Here is a 21,457-nt window from a genome sequence, read left to right as displayed (position 1 = left end):
CAAACTCACAAAATGCTGCATACCCAGGAAGGAGGCTCTCCCCACATCCACTAGGGAGGGTTGGGAGGGTGAGAGATGACAGAAAAAGGGACGCTGCAGCTTGCCGGGAACAGCTGAACGGCTATCCTTCTCAAAGCTAATGGCTGAATTCCCTGGTTATTTCTGTCACTAAATGAATTCTCACAAAAGAGCTTTAGAGAAGTCTTCCAGGGTTGTATAATATACTTCTGAATAGTAAGAATAGCATGTTCTCCAAAGTTGAACTTGGTGATTCACTAGGGCTTCAGAATGGCAAATCTTCCGCCAAACACTCTGAATGTGGACATAAACCAATTTCATGCTCACTAGAGTCAGAGTAGACCCGAATGACTTCATTATAATTCCATCTGAAGAAGTTTCTTATTCAAAATACATAAATTAAGGTACATACTAACCATAAATGTAAACAGCACAGAAATGTTATTCACACAGAAAAAAAATAAATTCCACATCTAGTATTCTACCAGATTATAACCTCAGTGGCAATGAAGTGAAATCCAAACAGTACAAATTAAAGGTTATCAAACCCAGAGAATGATGTCCATGGGTGACCATGGGTGATTTCAACAAACTCTTCTGGGTGTGAAAATCCTCACAGATCTGCTCCAGATCAAGCTATATATTTCTGGAACCAGTTAACCAAAAAGGCAATTAATACACTTTGGGAGGCTCTGGAATCTAATCATCTCTAACCAGTTGCAGACCACTGGCTTCACTGTGTTCTGCTGGTATAAAGGCAGTAAGAGAACCAACTCAGGCACCTCTGCACCTATTCTCAATTCTCCACAACTGAATGAACTTCCTGGTTCTGGCACACTTTCCCTCCTGCCTGCCTTCATTTAATGAGCTTTTGCCTTTAGATGCTAAAATTGAATGAAAACCAGTCTAGAGAAACGAGGAAATAAGCAATTTCTCTTTAGTGGAAAAATTAAGTATATTTCAAGTCCATTACCATTCAAGTCGTAAGCATGGATGAAAGAGAAAGTTATCCATTTTTGTTTGTTTGCCGGTCGTGGGGCCTGAACTCTGGGCCTGGGCGCTGTCCCTTAACTCTTCAGCTACCACTTAAGCCACAGCACCACTTCTGGCTTTTTCTGCTTATTGTGGTATTGAGGAATCGAACCCAGGGCCTCATGCATGCAAGACAAGCACTCTACCGCTGAGCCACCTTCCCAGCCCACCCATTTAGTTTTAAATCACTGGGTTTTTAGTCAGCTTTCCAGATCCTATTCAGACTGTCCTGGGACAATGGCAAATTTGAGTTTCTGTGGCTGAAGTTGAGTAAGAGTGCTGGTGAAACTCACATGGATCTAAGGAAGGATCGATGCCATCTGAACTGTGGGGAATCATGAACTCATCCAGACATATTTCAAAGCCAGAACCTGTACAAGTTGTCCCAGTGCAGGCATTAAAGAGGGATGACAAAGTGTCAGTTCTCCCACACTGGCCAAGAAGACAGGTCATTGTTACGCAGGCAGCACTGGCTGCCAGAAAGAATAGTTGTCAAAAGCAATCAAAGCAATGATCAGAAGGTTCCAAAAATGGAGACTTGTGATGGTAAGTTCAGATGACTTTTAGGTTTCAATACTGACCCACAAGGAGAAAGGCAGAACTAACCCTCGTAGAACTTTCTATTCTCTCCATTTTAATGGTAAAAATATTAAATGTTTCCAAGATTACATTATCTAAAACTAAAACAAACTGTGAGAGAGACCAGAGTCCCCAAAAAGAGGGATTCAAGCCCTGATATCGACACATGTACTTTTCTCCAACATAGCTAAGCAAGTCCTTGTTTTGACAACAGAATTTTTTTGTGAAATCTTCCCAAAAGGAAAGTTAATGAGCTGTGCTAAATCTACCAAATAACTTAACCAAAAAATATTAAGAGAGAAACTCTACTATTTCTCCCTCAACAAATAACCAATAAGTAATTTAAAGCAAATTCACAGGTTGAAATCAGGCTGTTTCCACATACCAATACATGAGAAATGAGACTAATAAGCTCATCTAGCATTAGAAAGATTAAGAATGGTAATAACAAACTCCCAAAACTTAAATGAGGTGGTGTTAGAATATTCACCAAATGCACTACTCAAAACTAAAAGCAGCTACATGTCCAAAGAGGAGTCACAAACTTGAAGGGTGTAAAATAATAAGCAGAGGTAATCACTGAGTGCTTTTGTTTTCCACATCTTCCACTCTATTTTATAATGCTGAAAGAAAAGTAACACATAATGTAAAACAAGACTCACCCAATTTTAATGTTAACTGTCTCAGTTATGTAAACAGATGCTCTCTCTCAAGACCTATACATAAATCTGCTCTTCTGTCTGGTGGCTTATTTATTGGTTTGTTTTGGTGGCACTAGGGATCAAATCCAGGGCCTTGAAAGGCACCACACAAACTGAGCCACAGCTCAGTTTTAAAAAAAGCAAAAATGGTGGCTTTAATCCTCCTGTCCTTGTTACCAAGATCAGAAAGGAAAAACCAACTCTCTGGAAGGTGGGGCCCCAGACAGAGATAAAGCAGGAGGCAAGTTTCACCAAGCGGAAAAAGGAGGCTCACAGAGCAGAAAGAACAGCACAACAAGATAAGAACTATACAGATGAATGAGAAGTGCAAAGAAAGGGCAGTAGGAAAGAACACTTCTATGACTCACATAGCTCCAGGAGGCCTGGCCTTAGAAATCAAGAAAAGGAAAGGCAACAGCATCAACAAATTTTCTGCCTTTTGTTTTCTTTATGCTCAGCTCAAATTTCTATTATTCACAATTGTAATCTCTGAGATTCACAAAAAGTAGCATTAGAAGATGCTACATGGGCTACATAGACTTAATCTCAAACCCAGGAAGAACCAGGAATCTGCTGTAAATCAGAATCAAATCAATTAGGCCAGAGCCTCACCATGGCTTCACTGAGATGCAGCATGTCATAGTTGGCTTTCCAGTCCACCTGCAAAGGCGCTGCATTCCCCTTATCTACCGTAAAGTCAAACACCATTAGTCACAAAGCGTGGTATAGAGGGGTACTGGGAACGCTGAGCAACCTGGGTCAGCAGCCCAGGCCAGTCATCCTTCTTCCCAGGGAGAAACTGCTGCCAGTTTTCCTGCCTGTGCTTGTAGACGTGAGTGCCAGGGCCTCATCACCATAAGAGAATCTCTCCAGGCAACATGTGCCCCTCTGACACAACCTTCCTAAAATGCTGTTTTCATTCTGTAGTACCCTCTCTGCATACCGTGTAGTAAGTACAATCTTTTTTAAGACATTTCTTTTGAAGTAACAACTAATTCTATTCCTTTACGGAATTCTCGGGTACAGAACTGACATCGTGATCTTCCATGACTCAAGAAAGAGAGAGAAAATATAAAAGCAGTTTGGGGGCAAACTTGCCTACTTTAGTTTTTTTTTTAAGAGCTTCCAACCTCCAATGTGACCTATCAGTTATGTAAAATAAATAGTTTAATCACTGTTCTGGACATGTGTTTCTATGAATATGGTTTCAGGGCCATAGCTTGATGGAGGGCTCCACTAAGCTTTATTTTCTGCAAAATAGGGATAAATAAGGATACAAGATATAAAAAACACTTAGTTAAATATTATTTAGGCAATAAGAAAATAATAAAGTAGGTTCCTGAATTACATGACAACTAACCAGGTTAGCACTAACCTGACATCACAATCAACTCCTACATCCTACTTACTTATGCTCATCACCAATTCTAACGGAAGACTGATTGTTTCTGAGGAAAATGTAGACACCAACAGATCTAGTACTCTTTTAAAACATGCCATTTATCATTGGTGAACCCTCAGAAGCCCTACGCACTCCCCTCGCTACTCCTCTGGTGCCTCTCAGTCATGTTCAGGGCCCCAGCCTATGTGCCATCTTCTTTAGCACTCCCCTTTCCCCACCCACCCCTTCCATCTGGTCCTGCGCCCTCTACCACACTCAGTCCTCATGCCTTTGCTCATGCTTCCACCCTTGCAGACTGTTACTATAGAATTATTGCTAATAATCTAAGCTACACAGAAGCAATAAGTGACGTGTTATCTAATGTTTTTTTCCCTCTACTTCTGTCTGACTTTTCTCCAACTTGGTAACTGTTCTCTAACACACTGCCAATGTCTTTTGCAGCACCCCTCCATACAATCACCATGAATGCCACATTATCTGCCAATGTGAACCTTCAAGTAAATACTACAGACAGACTTATCCAACATGAACATCAAAGACAAGTTAATCAGAATTTCTGTGCAATGGATGGATGGCCTACAAGTACCCCCAAAAAAAATCACCTATCAAAATGAAAGTATTTAAACCCTGCCTACTCCCAGAAGAAAGCCCCAGTACTCCAGAAGGTCACTCTAGTAGCTTACTAAGACAGTACAGATCCTGCCAAATGCTGTCAAGTTCAGCCTGAGACAATTTCTTGCTGAGGACAGGGACAGATTGGAGGGCTGGGCATGCTCTTTCTGGAGAACCTCAAGGTGAGGGGCAGGTGAAGGGCCATGCTGCCTCAGACTCTACATGATGGACAGTGCTTCTGGGAGGCGCACGTGGACATCATTTCAGTTCTCTTTTGGTGTCAACAAAGGTCTGTGGTTTCCTGAAAATACAGTTTCTGCTGCTTGCAACGATCTATATAGAGAAGAAAACTCCCACTGGCCATTCCACAGGTGAGAATTTTGCTGCTAGCTGTGTCCTGTTATCCAAAGGAAACGGAACTGTTAGTGGCCTGGATGGAGGTCCAGGCAAGGGAGAGCAGCAAGGCCATAAACTCAGTAAGCACTGACACATCCCTATGGTAATAAGAATAAACTTTAAATTTAGACACTTTCATACCCAGCTGGACTTTATGTAAATTAACCTCGGCAACAGTTAAAACAAGATATCCAGTTCAGAGACTGCCAGACTCAAGCCTTTATACTTCCTTAGTCTTTCCCAACCTCTGTCAACCAAAACGCAAGAGGGCAAGAAGGCCACCTGGAAGTCTAAATATAGGCAAATGGGCTCTCTTTACAAATGCAGACATTACCGAGCTGGGTGAGCTTACCTGAACAAACCCCAGAGCCTGCAGTAGCTACGCCTGGATTTCCTATGTCCCTGGATCCCTCAGGAATGTACAGGCAAGTTCTTGGATACATCATGTGACAAAATCCTTACCAGAGAGATCCACAAGTGGTAGACAGTGAAAGAACCAGAAGTGACTATACATTTTTAAATGACCATTTATAAATGGCTAATCCTGTTTATATACTGATAGAGACCATTTGTTTTTACTCATGTATAATGATTCACAAAACAAGCATAAGTGAACACTGCTACATTAAAGAACTAGTAAAATTAGATCTGAATTCAAAGTCTAAACTAGGTTAGTTCAAAGTTAAACTAGGTTTAAAAAGCAAAGCAAAACAAAGGAGGAGGCAACAATGCTTGATAAGAAATGTACTCATTATCTTGCCCATGTAATTGTAACCCCTCTATAAGGTATTTTCACAATAAATTTAAAAAAAAAAAAAAAAAAGGCAAAGCAAAGCTGGGCATCAGTGGCTCACAGTTGTAATCCTAGCTACTAAGGAGGCTGAGATCTGAGGCTCGTGGTTCAAAGCCAGCCTAGGTAGGAGAGGGCGTGAGACTCTTATCTCCAATAAAACACCAGAAAACCAGAAGTGGCACTGTGGCTCAAGTGGTAGAACGTTCACCTTGAGCTGAAGACCTGCGGGACAGCGCTGAGGCCCAGAGTTCAAGCCCCAGGGCCAACCAAAAAAATAAAATAAAATAAATAGCACAGCATAGCCAGGAACAGTGATACACATAACACTAGCACTCAGGAGGCTGAGGTAGGAGGGGTCAGGAGTTTCCAGGTCAGGCTAGCCTGTGCTAAACCTCCAAAAAAGAGGAAAGACAAAAAAAGAAAAGAAAAGCATTATTCACAACTTCTCATAAGTTCATCAATTCACTGAAAAGTATTTAAGAAGAATAACTTAAGAGAGGGCTTTCATCAAATTATTAATTATTAACAGGTTAAACTTGGGTACTAAGCCGGGCACCGATGGCTCATGCCTGTAATCCTAGCTACTCAGGAGGCTGAGATCTGAGAATCAGGGTTCAAAGCCAGCCTGGGCAGGAAAGTCTGTGAGACTCTTATCTCCAATAAACCACTAGAAAACTGGAAGTGGTGCTGTGGCTCAAGCGGTAGAGCTCTCGCCTTGAGCTGAAGAGTGTAAGGACCACGCATAAGCCCAGAGTTCAAACCCCACAACCTACCAAAAAAACAAAACAAACAAAATTGGGTACTAGTTCTAGATTTGGAAATAAGAGATTACAAAGAAACTTCAGTGATTACTATGAATTTCTGGACTTTTAAAAGCTTACATATGTTAACATCATACAATACACGAATGGAAAACTAATTTCTAAACTCAACTAAACCAAAAAACTAAACTTGTAGAATGATAGAGGGAATGAGGTTAATCCTGATACCTTGTTTAAATTACACTAGAAATGTCACAATGTAATCTCCACTGAACAAGTAATCTTTGCTAATAAAAAAGAGGAAGTTGAACATAAGAAATAGTGACCTGGGGCTGGGAAGGTGGCTTAGTAGTAGAGTGCTTGGCCTTGCATGCATGAGGCCCTGGGTTCGATTCCTCAGCACCACATAAGCAGAAAAAGCTGGAAGTGGTGCTGTGGCTCAAGAGCTGAGGGATAGTGCCCAGGCCCAGAGTTCAGGCATCATGACTAGCAAAAAAAAAAAAAGAAATAGTGACCTGGTAGTTTAAAGTATTTTAGCATTTCTAACTATGTATGTACATAAATTGTACTTACATAAAATGTAAAATAAAAGTTAAATTGTTGTTTCTAGTAAATGTGGTACAGGCCATATTATCATGTACTTCAAACTCAAATATTTAATATATGTGAAAAATACACAAAAATATAGCTTCAGGAAGTGGCGCTGTGGCTCAAGTGGCAGAGCACCCGCTTTGAGCTGAAGAGCTCAGAGATAGTGTCCAGGCCCAGAGTTCAAGCCTCATGACAGACCATCCCACCCCCCCCAAAAAAAAAAAAATCACACAAAAATATAGCTTCAGAAACACCCAGGCTAAAACAACAGTTCCCTTAAAAATACACTTTAAAAAAATTGTAATACATGAGTCCAAAAAGATAATATTATAACAGTGCTAGTTAGTAGTGCCCAAAAGCTAATAATGGTCATAATGAGCAGAAGTGACAACTTTTCCTAAAAGTCTTCCAATCAAAAAGTAAAATTAGGGCTGGGAAGGTGGCTCAGTGGTACAGTGCTTGTCTCACATCCATGAGGCCCTGGGTTCAATTCCTCAGTACCACATAAGCAGAAAAGGCCACAAGTGGCACTATGGCTCAAGTGGTAGAGCACTAGCCTTGAGCTGAAGAGCTCAGGAAGAATACCGGGGCCTAGAGTTCATGCCCCATGACCCACCAAAAAAAAAAAACAAAAGTAAAATTAATTTAGAGGAAAAATCCAAAGACCTTAGCCATTGCCCTAAAAGTAAAGTACTGCTTTCCAAGTTCTGTACACTGGAGTAAAGGCAGAAGGGAGGGGCAGGCAACATAGGTACATACATATGTATGTGTACACATATCTGTGTAGGTATGTTCAAAGAACTCAGGTCATCAGGAAGTAATTCAATTAAGGGGATAAAGAAATGATACAATGTATGCAAACACAGGTATAGGAAATACAATGAAAGCCATCAACAGATGTTTGAATGCCTACTTAAGAGACTGTAGATAGACTAATCAACAGTCCAAATAAGCTTTCCAAAGAGTGCAGCAACCTTCCATTTCTGAGTCTCCACATAAATTAAATAGGCCCCACAGAAGGCACTCAGCCACAGCAAACAGTTGATTCTGTGCTACATTAGCCATGGTTAGAAGCAGAATATAATTTAGGCTGGTTTTAAAGACTGAAGAACTAAGGCTGCTCCAAAAACCCAGGAAGAACAGATCCATCAAAGAATTCAAAATTACTAAAATCCAAACATTTGTCTTCTTCAACTCCCCAGGGATCTTGGGGATTTGAACGCAAGGCCTGGAGTATGCTAGGCAAGCACTCTCCCACATGAGCAACTACCCCCCCAGTCTTTTTTGCTTTAATTATTTCTTAGACAAAGTCTCATTGTTGTTGTCTAAGCCAGTCTCAGAACATGAGCCTCCTACCTATGCTTCCCACAATAACTGGGATCACAAACTGAGACCATCCATGTGGCTTGTTCAATGAGATGAGAGTCTCATTTTCTTTTGCCAACACTGGCCAGGAACCACAATCTTGACACCTTCCTTCCAGATTATCTGGGATTATAGATGTGAGCCACAGCACCATTTCTGATCTAATAGAGAATGGCTCACAGACCCACAAACAGATATACAGCAAGATTAAAAGTAATAAATAACTTAAGATCAATAAAAATCATTATAAATACATGTTAAAAACATACAGTACATATGCTTTCTGGTTTATGATTTATCTATAAACTCTAAGAGAAGAAAAGATGAGGTGAGCAATTAAAAATTCTGAGCCTAATTAACTTGCCTTTTCTGATATAAATTTGTTGTCTTAAATCCATCATTACATTGCCTGAGGTTAAATTGTAGCTATAGCCTTCCTAACTATATAATCTTCATCAATCCAATTATAACTGAGCCCAAATCTTCTGTACAGGTAAGTAAGGACCGGCCAGTTTTACCTCCCTCTTTAAAATTAACTCCCTAAAACTACAGAACTATACAAAAATGTACAAAGTAGAAATGACCCAGAGAACACTGGCTGATAAAACCAATAGGAAATCAAAGGAATACTTAGTTACGTGAAAACTTGTATGCAGGTTCTTTGAAGTTCTTCAAGAACTCTTAAGAAGTACACATTACTGGGAGGGGGGAGGCTGGGAAGGGAGGTGAAGGGTAAACAAAGGAGGAGGCTGCAATGCTTCGTAAGAAATGTATGCATTATCCTGCCCATGTAATTGTAACCCCTCTGTACAATATGTTCTCAAATAAAATAAAATAAAATTTAAAAAAAAAAAGAAGTACACATTACTTCTACAAAAAAAAAAAAGAAAAAATAGACATGAAAGCTCAAAGACTTTGGTTTTAGATACCTTGTTCAAAAATGGTAAACTGTAGAGTTACTCTCTGACACCAAAACTTTCCTATTTTAATTCTGTATTGTACTTCTCCTCCCCATCACCCGCCCCCCCGCAAAAAAAAAAATCAGCAAGTAAAATCTACTTTTATTTATAACATTATTACCACTTACACATGAGCACGTGAGGGAGAGACAGGCACTAAGGAGAAGTATGGAAAGTACTTGAGTATGTATATGCAAGAGTCACGGATGAGAAAGGTGAGAAAAAGGGCTTAGGGGAATATTGCAAATGTTTAACCATCACTGTGCCCTCACAAGTGCACAGAAGCTGGGTGAGAAATACATGGTATGCATGTGGGAAAAAGCTAGGGTTAGAATCACAGAAATCAGGTGTCCTCATTCCACTGAGACACCTTAGCAATGACTCATCACCAACAAGTTACCACGTGGCTCTCAATGTGGCCACCAGCAACATCACCTAGGAGAAAAAAAAAAAGCAGACTCAACAAGTGTCTCCTGAGAGGCTGCTTTCTGCCAAAGCTGGCACTGGTATCAACAGAATTCCCTGCTTCTGATGTAGCCAGTCTAGCTCAAATGCATTAATCAATCTCCTCTTTGCCCTTTCTAAGAAATAAGAGGGTGGCAGGAACGGAAAGAAAAAGAAAAGGAAAAAAAAAAGGCAGCACACACACAAACAAAAAGCGCCAGTGTTCCCTCCAGACCTCAGAAAGCAACCAGCCCTGGCATGTTTCTTAAAGGAGAAAGAAAAAAAAATCACCATATCCTACCATGTTGTGCAATTTTAATCGTGGTTCCATAACACTGCGGATTTATGGGAGCCAGAAAGAAACCCTAGAGGTCCTGAATCAGAAGCCGACATGGGGAAGACACAAGACAGCCAGGCTGGATGGGCAAAAGCATCATCATGTTCCCCCGTGAGCAATGTCTTCATCGGATGTAAGACATGTGTGGCCTATATCTGTGCACTTCTCTTTCTACATCTTCATTTACACGCTCATATAAAACTGTTCTACATTCTTTCCAACTCCTTCCTCTCTATTCTTCAGATTAGATCACTGTTATTATCTACAAGGTCAGTGACTCAGCTCTGTTCTGTTATTATCCTGAAAAATTACTTGACACCCAGGTTTTCCTTCTTGCAGTTTCTACTTCTCTGCTAAGATTTTTGTTTCTTTTCATTATAGTAGTTCTTCCTGTATCTGAGTATAGGAATACCAGTTTCTGTAAAATTCCTGCCTGTTAAGTCTAACACCTGGGTCATTTGGGGATTAATCTCCATTAATTAGTTTTCCACTTTAGAATGGGTCATTTTCCATTTTCCTATTTTTTTCATATTTTGAGTAATTTCTTAGTAAATCCTGGGCTCTGTGGCAACTCTGAATTCTTCTACTCCCCAAAAGAACTTTGACGTTTTCTGGTTTTAACAGGCAGTTAATTGAACCCAGATGGCAAACTTTTATTCTCTTGAGGGTAACTCCAAATCTCCTTTCATTTTAAAAGCTTTGGCTTAGCTGCCCCCATTCAAGTATGGTTCAGTGATCTGGACAGAATTTCTACACAGAATATGGGACACTCCCTGTCTCTGGGCTCTCTTTTTCTTTTCTATGTTCCTTCATTCATGGTGCCAAAGGCTCTGGCTGTCCTAAACTGTGCCTTCTGGTGATAGAGGCCACGATGTGGCAGGTTTTCAGCTGCCCTACACAAAACAAACAAGGCGTGCTATCAAGCAACTGCTCTCCAGCATCTCCCATTACTAGTTACTCTCCAGCACCTTCACGAAATTGTTTTATGTGTGTTATCATAAGACACAGGTAGACGGGGCTAGGAAGGTGGCTCAGTGGTAAAGTGCTTGCCTTGCATGCATGAGGTCCTGGGTTCGATTCCTCAGCACCACATAAGCAGAAAAAGCCAGAAGTGGTGCTGTGGCTCAAGTGGTAGAGCACTAGCCTTGAGCTGAAGAGCTGAGGGACAGTGCCCAGGCCCACAGTTCAGGCTCCACAACCAACAAAAAAAAAAAAAGACACAGGGTAAGATAATACACTGTTAATACCAGATTTACTGAAAGGCAATTTAATAAGTAATTTATTTGTGTTTAGTAAAATTACTAAAGATGGATGCCCGTGGCTTGCACCTGTAATCCTAGCTATTCAGGAGGCTGAGAATCACAGTTCAAAGCCAACCCTGGCAGGAAAGTCCGTGAGACTCTTTATCTCCACTTAACCCCAGAAAATGGAAGTGGTGCTGTGGCTCAAAGTGGTAGAGTGCTAGCCTGGAGCAATAAAGCTCAAGAACAGCACCCAGGCCGGGTTAAAGGCCCATGACTGAGGAAGGAAGGAAGGAAGGAAGGAAGGAAGGAAGGAAGGAAGGAAGGAAGGAAGGAAGGAAGGAAGGAAGGAAGGAAGGAAGGAAGGAAGGAAGGGAGGGAGGGAGGGAGGGAGGGAGGGAGGGAGGCAGGGAGGGAGGGAGGGAGGCAGGGAGGGAGGGAGGGAGGGAGGGAGGCAGGGAGGGAGGCAGGGAGGGAGGGAGGGGAGGGAGGGAGGGGAGGGGAGGGAAGGGAAAAGTACATACCTGTAAAGAAGCACTGAGAGAATATAATAAGCTTCTAATATTTTATATTTTTTACATAAATTTCCCTCCATAGGGGCTAAACACCATGTACCTAAACTGTTATATTAATGACAACATATTTGAAACAAACCATTACCAGAAAGGAACCACTCTAGTTACAGGAGCAGAAAAAGTTATTAGCAGGAAGGAAAGACACAGACATGCACAGAAAAAAAAATTAAAATATCAAACAATAGTGACTCAATAAACAATTTAGAGGATTTAATACATGGCAAAGATTGTCAAAAGCATCCACAAAGACATGACTATCACTATGGTGAGTATCACTAGTTAATTCATATGCTCAAATTGAGTGCTAACTCTGTGTTGGCACTGTGTTAAATACTAAACAATAAAAAGCACATCTTATATATATATATGTATATATAGTCCTTATTTCTGGAGTTTAAAATCAAGTAAAAATAGATATATAGAATCTCAATTTTTGAGAGTAAGTTTAACTGAGTTATTCAACTCCAAATGGCCAAATTTCTATTTGGACCCATTCAGAACAGCTAACAGCGTACATAATATGATGACAGCTAATAAGCATTGCTTGAGTTTACCAGTGAGTTCTTTGACACTAAGAAATCCTCACAGTAACCACACAGGTTATTATTTCTATTCTACAGAATATGTTTTGGAGCAAAAGTCCAACACAACATCTAAGAGCACACACATTTAGAAAGTGAACAGCCAGGAAAAAGCAGAGAATGGTTTAGAACCCAGGAATTTTGATTCTAGATATGCTTTTAGTTACCAGTGTTGTCTCTCATAATACATATGGTAAGTCTAGATATTTACAGACAACCGTTTGTATATTTAATAATACGAGGGGAAATTGAATCAGAGCTCTACCTCTACATCAGAGCTGGAACTTTTGAAAGAGCTGGACAAAATCAAGAGTAAGCAAAGAAGGCATGTTTAATGGGCTACACAGCTGCCTCCAGATGGCCCTCACACCAACACCATTTCCCCCATCCCAGAAGGTTCAGCTGTAACTTATATGCAGACTGCTTGGCACGGACTGTTTCGCCTAACTTTAACCAAATTCACATCCAAACTGAAAACTGCCTAGTCCCCGGCAATATTCCGTAACCATCCCATCTCTGGTGCCCTTGTTTTCTGTTCCAGAGCCCACTGAGTGGGCTCACCTCAAGCTCTTGTGCAACTATTTCCTTCTCCTCTGCTTCCTACATTGTACATCTGCAAATCCTATTTATACTTCACCTCTGCACCGGCTGTTTATTTACCCCACTCTCACCCTATCCACATGCTTTCCCCTGGGCCACAGCTCCCCACTGTTCTCCTGAACTCCCAGCATGTCTACCCTCCAGGCACTCAAATCTACAACTTGGATTTAATTATCATTTCTCATGTCAAATCCTTCGAAGGAACCCTTGCCAATCCCGAGTCCATCTTAATGCCAAGGTCTTTCTTTATTTCCTGATGCCACCCCAACTCTAGGAATAGCAGTCCACTCAGCAGCCACCACAAACTTCAAGTAAGGCTAAAGAAACAGAAACTTTCAGGTATAGTGCTATTATGATGAGACAAACACAAATAGCCTGTGGCTCTCTCAAGCCCTGCCTTCGATTGATTACTTAATTACACACTGGCTTTTTTTTCATAGATGACTGACATCCTCCTTCCTCAAGTCACTCTACATGCAAATACTATAACAAGAGTATTTGGTGCTGTGCGAGTCCAAAGAAAGATGTAATTGGATGAACGCTCATCAAAACACAATGCCACATAAATCACTTCCTTAATAGGACAGGCAGTAAGAAAATACAATTAAATGACATCTGAGGAAATAGAATATATAAAATAACCAAATTTCCTGGCTAAATTACTTTTGAATCAATGATTACTAAGAATCCTAAGATGTATTAGGTTACCTTTCTGACTCTAAAATTAGGATGAATGTACCAGTCACTTTCTCTGGGCTGGTCTTCAGGAATGCTCGCTACTCTACAGTTCTCACTGTGAAGTCTAGAAGGAGAGATTTAGAAGTGAAGTTCTTTCAGTGGTTAGAGGCCAACTTGTTCACCATTTTCTCTGGTACCCGTGGAGGCCACAAAAACAAAGAGCACAAACTGTGATGATCAAAGCTCATTAGAGTTACAAGGGGATCATTAAGAAACACAAATACCCTAAGAAGGATAGTTTCAAAGAACTACTTTCATCAGATAACTTCCCCTTAACTTATCAGAGATCAGAGGATAAGGGCTTGATTGGGTGAGCATTAAGAAAAAAAAAAAAAACAGCACATTTCAAGGATGACATATTCTAACAGAAAACAAGACACTTTGTGGAAAACAACATATGAAAACCAGTGCAACATCTTTCCATCTTAATTTCCTCAGCTTTAAAACAGATTTCAAAACAGCTACCATGATTGTACCATATAAAAAGTTAACTCCTATGGCAACATAGTACCCAAGGGAAAGGACAAAAACCCTCCTGGAAGCAGGAAGCCCAAAAAGAAAAGTAGACGTGCACAGAACAGACTCTTCCCCCAGAACTGCTGGCGGCCTCCTCATGCTAATCTCAGTAAACTGTTATTGAATTGCAAGCCCTTTCCCACAAAGCCTCTGTGGCCACATCCTCTGATTAAGATTAAAACTGATTCTGCAAGTCTTCCTGGCACTTCTCTCAATGAGTAACAGCTTTCTTCTCAATTGTTCTAAACACATGAAGACTGATGCAGAACAGATTTTACTCTATTCCTTCAGATCAAAGGTTCGATGGCAAAAAAGTAAAAGGTAAGTACATGTCACATTTATGTCCTCTAGTATTTCATTTCCACACCTTATATACCACATTTTAGTCATTCTTCAACAGGTCCAAATGTTTTAAATCCATCACTAGAAGCTGCCACCTTTGGCTCTTTTCAGTTTTGTTTGAATGGCTCTGATGTCCCAGTTTTAACCAGAACTCTAATGCTCAGCCCATGTATAATATCTCAGGAATAAATAACAATTTATGTAACAAGTAACTGGCCTCAGAAAAGAACCCTAAATCATTACATAAAAGAGTTTAGCAATTAACAGAGTGGGTTAATATTAAGAACTCTCTGGGCAGAGTACCAACGTCTCCCTTCCCTTTGCACTCACTACAGCCTCAAGCCTTAGCCTGAATCACTAACAATTTCTACCAGTAAATGTCAACTCGGGGAAACCCTGGATTCCTGTACAAACATATCTACCACCTTTCTTGTTTTCAAGAAGAATACTATGACAACAAAATAAGCAATGGACTGTGATAAGCTGTGCTATTTGATAAAGTGAGGGTACCAATGGAAAGTTCTGGCTGTCAAGAAGATAGTCACAAATACCTGCCCCTCTCTCCAGTTCCCTTCCTTTCCTGCCGCCTCTCACCCTAATGTCTTTTTCTTTCTCCACAAAAAAAATAACACAAAAAAACACAAAAAACACTACAATTCATATTCCCTACTCATTAGTGAAAGACCAGTGAGGATAGTTGAAACTTTAGGATACTGGGAGGAAAAAACAGGTCCTTTAAATGTTGCCTTTATAGCAGAAACTGCAACCTAGAACCTTTATTTCTGGTCCTACAAATATGCAACGTAAAGAAGGATGATAGCACCACAGGACCCTTATTAAACAAATAGTCCAGCTAACATAAAAAAAAGTGGGTGGCTTGAATACAAATCCACACATACTTATTAGTCAGTAATTACTAAATTAAAACAGTTGTTGAGATCAATCCAATCCAAGGAACTTTCCTTATGAAAAAAAATGCAAGCTTTCTTTTCTTCTTTCTATTCAGCAAATGAATACTGAAGTTGAAACTAAGGGTCTCAGCTGAAAGCACAACACAGAAAGCAGAAAAGAAACTAGTTAATTTGGGCAGGACAAAAGAGGATCTCGAGACTTCTAATTCTGGTGAAGAATAAAAAGGAGACCACAGAAACAAAAAAAAAAAAAATTACTTCATCCTTTCTTCTTCAGAGCCTTTCAAAACATGAAAGAAACACAATTTTAAATGAAAGATGCTTAAGTTTTGCTCCTGATTGTCACATCTATCACATATTAGCTGAATGCCATTAGGGTAAATTATTTAACTTCAGCCTGCAAAAAAGAGAAGAAAACGAAGTGGATAAGGCAAACACATTTGTAATATCAGTTTAGTGTAATTTTAATACGTGATAGAGCTTTGCGAGTACAAGGCCTGGCTTACAATAGATGCTGGTCAAATATCAGCTCCCACCCTTTTCCCTTCTCCTGAGAAATGTAAGAAACAAGGCGGAATCTATCAGTAGATCCAAATATTATTCCAAGGAAGTACACTGTCCAAAGTCCCTGTGTAACATCATACAAAGTTAAAAAGTACTGGTGGGCCAAAATCAGCATGGTGATGATTTCCAAATGTTTCTGCAATTAACATACTGTAATCTTAAAATAATATTCCATAATCATGCAGGGAGGAGGTTAACAGATCACTTTTTTAACTAAAACCAAAATAAGCCAAAACTCTACTCCTAGTTTTCAAAGAATGTGATTGCCGTGTTAAAAGGCTGAGTATTAGAGCAGAGTGAACAAGAGTTCCTGCTAATCAAACCAAGAACTAAGACACACCCCATTCCATCTCCCTCCTCTCCACCTCCCCCACCCTAGGCAACTTACTCTGAAAGTGGCTCTTCTAATTAGAATATAAAAGACTGAGAAGCAGTCATACAAACTAAAGGAAAAAAATATGTTAAGAGTCTTTTCAACAAATGACATTAGAACAACCAGATACATAAGTTTGAGGGGGGAAAAAAAGGGAAGCTAAGCCTTGGGATGTAGCTCAGTGGTAAGGCATCTCCCTAGCACGAGCAAGGCCCTGGGCTCAATCCTGCAAACTGCCTCATATTTTAAAAAAAAACAATTTTTTTTTTTTGCTCACAAAAACTTACTCAAAGTAGATCACATACACAAAGAACTAAAATTGTACAACTTAAAAAAAAACTCTGTGATCTTGACTAAGATTTGTTTGATATGATGCTCATTAAGAAAATATGAGGGCTGGGAAGGTGGTTCAGTGATATTGTGCTCGCCTCGCATGCATGAGGCCCTGGATTCGATTCCTCAGCACCACATAAGCAGAAAAAAGCTGGCAGTGGTGCTGTGGCTCAAGTGGTACAGCGCTAGCCTTGAGCTGAAGAGCTGAGGGACAGCGCCCAGGCCCAGAGTTCAAGCCCCATGACTGACCCAAAAATAAATATTAAAAAAAAAAAAAAGAAAACATGATACACAAACTTTCCAAAATTAAGCAAGTTTTGAGTAAGAGAAATCATCAATAAAATGAAAAAAAAGTCAAAGACTAGGAGAAAATATTTTCAAATTGCACATATCAATAAAGGACCTATACACCAAGAATAAAGAATGATACTCAATAGCACACAAAATGAAGATAAACAAATAGCAAACAAAAGCAGGAAAAAAATTGCTTGATGCTGTTAATCATTATCAATTCATACCCACCAGAAGGATAAGTATACTAACAAGTCCTGGCCAAAAAAAAGAAAAAAAGAAAAAACTAGAATGCTCCCATACTGGAAATGCGAACTGTATAATCCCTTTGGAAAATAGTTCAACCCACCAATTCCCCTCCATTTTTGAAAACACAACCACACAAGTATCTGGACATAACTGTGCTGAGATCAGTGATCCGAAGTGTTTCTGACAGTTTTCCTCTGAAACTGTTGGGTTTTGTAACTGCTATAGCAGCCCTTTTAGTGAAATTCACTTGCGTGGTTTTAACCACTCCAGAAATATGTACTCCCACACTATGCCACCTCCAAATTTAATCCCAGGCTGCTAACTAGCCACCATTTCCTCCTGTGAGGCCAGCAAAAGAGAAACTACATTTCTTCAATTGGCTGGAAAGCTCTGAGAAAGCAGCTTTCTAAGAAAAGAGAAGTGTGTGAGAAGTGACCAGAATCGAGTTCAGAAGACTGAGGAGTATGAGGGCTGACTAGTCAGTACCTGAATTTCTAAAACAGAGACAAATCTTGTTGTATTTGAGGTGACAGCATGTCCCCCCTGCAAACTCAAAAGGGAGGAGATGCGAAACGCCACTGCTGACGAAGGTGGGGTACAGCAAGTACTCACACAGTAGTCACGACTTGGGGGTAAATTCAGGAACCACACACACACACACACACATACACACACACGCACGCGCGCATGACGGACGTGTTTATGACAGCTTCTGAAAGGGTTCAAACTTTAACCCAGTAATTTTATCTTATCCTAAGGAAATAATGTTCAAGTTAGGGAAACAATTGTCTATGTGTTTGGAATAAAGGCAGAGACCTTATTGCCTAACAATTGAGAACTGGTTAGACTTGATGGCTCCAACAGAACTCTACCATGTTTAAAGTAACACTGAAAAAAAAAAACCCTGTATAACTTAGGCAGACCTACATTATTAAATGAAAACTGAGAAAAACACATATATGTGAGACCACTAGCAAGCATAGTAAAGGTTGTTAGAAATCTATTCCATGTCTGTCAATGACATTGCAGTATGATTCAAAATCAGTCCATTAGCAACACTACCAAGATCATGAATCTTTTTTTTTGGGGGGGGGTCGGTCATGGGGCTTGAACTCTGGGCCTGGGCACTGTCCCTCAGCTCTTCAGCTCAAGGCGAGCGCTCTACTACTTGAGCCACAGTACCACTTCGGGTTTTCTAAAGGAGATAAATGTCTCATGGACTTTCCTGACCAGGCTGGCTTTGAACCACAATCCACAGATCTCAACCTCCTTAGTAGCTAGGATTACAGGTGTGAGCCACCAGCGCCGAGCTCATGAATCATTCTTTTTATATTACTTTAATAAAGTCTAATTTTGCAAAGTAAATGAAAATCTGGTGTAATAATAAGGTTTACATCTATCTAGGTCTTTTTCAGGAAAAAAAAAATAAGGTATTTTCTGGCTTCTATGTTGAAGTAAACTCTGGCAATTGCCTCTTCTATACCTAGAGCCATGCTGGAGCAGTAAAAGAAGACTTCAACAGTAAATAATCTCTGATAACCAGTAAGTAGCACTCAGTGATGCTCTGAGAGGGAACTTCGTAGAATCTCCAACTTCACAATCCACTCCTACACAAAAAAAGTTGCTTTAGCTCTTCTTCAAACTCAGAAAGTTTTTCCTTTAAGACCAGCAGAGACAGAAAGTGCTCAAAGGGTTAAGAAAATAATGAAAGGGAAGATAATCCAAAATAAATAGGCATTAGCTTGGTTGCATTTTTTTCCTCACTGAAGGAAAAAAAATACATTTTTAATGGAAGATTAAAAAGTGGGCAAAAATTTGCAGTCAAAATAAAGTTAGGCTAATTAGAATGAGTTCAGACAACTAAAAGAAAAAGCTGTTTTCTATCGTTCTCAGGCTAAAATATATACTCTCTTGAAAAACAAGAATTTAAAATGTCTTTGGTATGAAATAAATATTTAATAGTCAAAATAAAATAAAACGCCAGTGCTCGGGAATATAGTTCAGTAGAGTACTTAGTAAGGCCTTGGTTTAGCACTAAGCACCACCAAAAAAAAAAAAAAAATTAAATTGAAAACATAAATCCCAGAGTTAGAAATAGACTCTAATCTAAACCAATGAAATTCAGACATCTTTTTCACACAATTATACCAACTCTTCATTTGGCATCACCAAATGTACCATTTGACATCTCCATTGCCCAATCCCTCCAAATACACGCACACACAGGCACAAACAGCTCAGTTTTTCAGTTTTTATCCTGACTGACTGATCTGCCAAGAGATTTCGGTAATCAATTTGGTTTTTTTTAATCAATATACTTGACTTTCTCATTACCTACAAGCAGAACACTTTAAAATATAAACCACTTTTAACTCAAACCACCATAAAAATAATCAAGTTGAAATTAGAATGCAAGTACAGTCTAAAACAATTATCTCAAATCTAGAAATTGTAGTCCTGAGACCAATGTGAATTATCTTAACACTAAGGACCAAAAAACCAGCTCATAATTAAGCTTCATTTAATACAATCATCGTTTTCCTATTAGTTCACATTAACAAGACATTTGGAGCTTACTCTGTGCAAAACCGTCTGCAAAGTACTTCACAGTCTTATGTCATCTTCACAAATAGCTCTTTGAGGAAAATGCCAGCACTACCTTTGTTTTAAAGATGAAAGAAGCTAATATTTGGGGAGGCTAGATACCTTATTTATCTTAGAGTTACAGCTCCCAGCCCAAGTTCTTAATCATTATATTGACATAACCAAGTCAGAGTTAGATTTTTCAGATAAATCTAGTTCCTCAATTTACAATGAATCGTGCTTGGAGACTATGTTATGCTGACTGTACTAGACTGAGCATGGGCTTCTATACCATCAGGGCCTTTGAATTACTCATACATTCATGGCTACAGTGTTCTCCAGTAGCACAATCCAGCAATTGCTTTAAGAGGAAGGGCCAGTGGCTCATACCAGAGTCTTTCCTCCAATAATGAGCAAAAACCCTGGCAAGTAGAAGAATGCCTCAAGTGGTAGACCAGCACTAAGTAAATAAATAATGGAGGGAAGAATGGGGAGGGCAGGCTAATTAATTATTTACTACTGATAACCTTTACCTCTCAGTGTCAACAGAAAAAAAAAAAAAAGAGGGTAAGTAAATGGTTATCAGCTTGATAAGGAAAGGAGAAAACTGGTGGGGATCTGACCTGGTGCTGATGCAGGAAGGTTAAAAAGCTGGTTTCTGAAGGAGACAGAGTTTGAATCTGAGCTCTTTAACTTGTTAGCTTGTGATCAATCCCAAGTATTTAAACCCTTTAAGCCTCCACTTCTTCACCAGGAAAATATGGATTAAAATAGTACTTTCCCCATAGGTATTAATCTAATATATGAAAGGCCATCAAAACACAATGCCTGATAAAATACCAGGTGGTTAATACATGATTAGGGTAAGAACGAAGGTTAGATCAACACTAAGTATCTGACATGTTAATACAGGAAGAAGGTTGCAAACACCAAAGATGCAAAGCACAACTTTAAGCACCAGAGTAGGAATGACTAAACTAAACATTTTGGTGCTGGGAATTGAATCCGGGGCCTTTCACATGTTAGGAAAGCATTCTACCATTGAGCTACATATCCCCAGATCAAACATACAGTTTTTAAGAAGAAAATCCACCAACATAGCCTCTGAGATTCAAATCATTCACGTTCTCCGCATGGAAAAGTTTCAAAGTCTCATAGTGTCTTTCTACAAGTGAAGAGAAAGTACCAGCAGATTTCAATACACAATTAAGTTTTACAATTTCAAATCATTCCTGCTTGGAAAAGATAATTTAGTGGCAATAAATTGAACATAAATATTTACTACTTTAGTAGAAATAACTTACAACTAGGACCTAATAAAACAATACCAAAAAGTTATGTCTGACTTGCTATAGAGATTAAAACATGAAATTAGCACACTGTAGTCCACAGAGGTGGTCTTGTTAAGGAAAATTATATCCTAATATGCCTCCAAATTTTTTTTTTTTTTATTTTATTTTATTTTATTTGAGAACATACTGTACAGAGGGGTTACAATTACATGGGCAGGATAATGCATACATTTCTTACCAAGCATTGCAGCCTCCTCCTTTGTTTACCCTTCATCTCC

At 39.6% G+C, this 21,457-nt stretch overlaps 1 protein-coding gene across 1 annotated transcript in view; it reads right to left on the bottom strand.

Annotated features, from left to right (window-relative positions):
* Positions 1-21,457, bottom strand: part of Akap13 (A-kinase anchoring protein 13) — a 177,502-nt gene that overhangs the window by 137,125 nt on the left and 18,920 nt on the right.

Source organism: Dipodomys spectabilis, unplaced genomic scaffold (genome assembly GCF_019054845.1).
Source record: "Dipodomys spectabilis isolate Male_0828 unplaced genomic scaffold, ASM1905484v1 ptg000233l, whole genome shotgun sequence".
NCBI classification, from domain to species: domain Eukaryota; kingdom Metazoa; phylum Chordata; class Mammalia; order Rodentia; family Heteromyidae; genus Dipodomys; species Dipodomys spectabilis.
The sequence above is the reverse complement of the archived record's forward strand: the minus strand, read 5'-3'. Positions and strand labels throughout refer to the sequence as shown.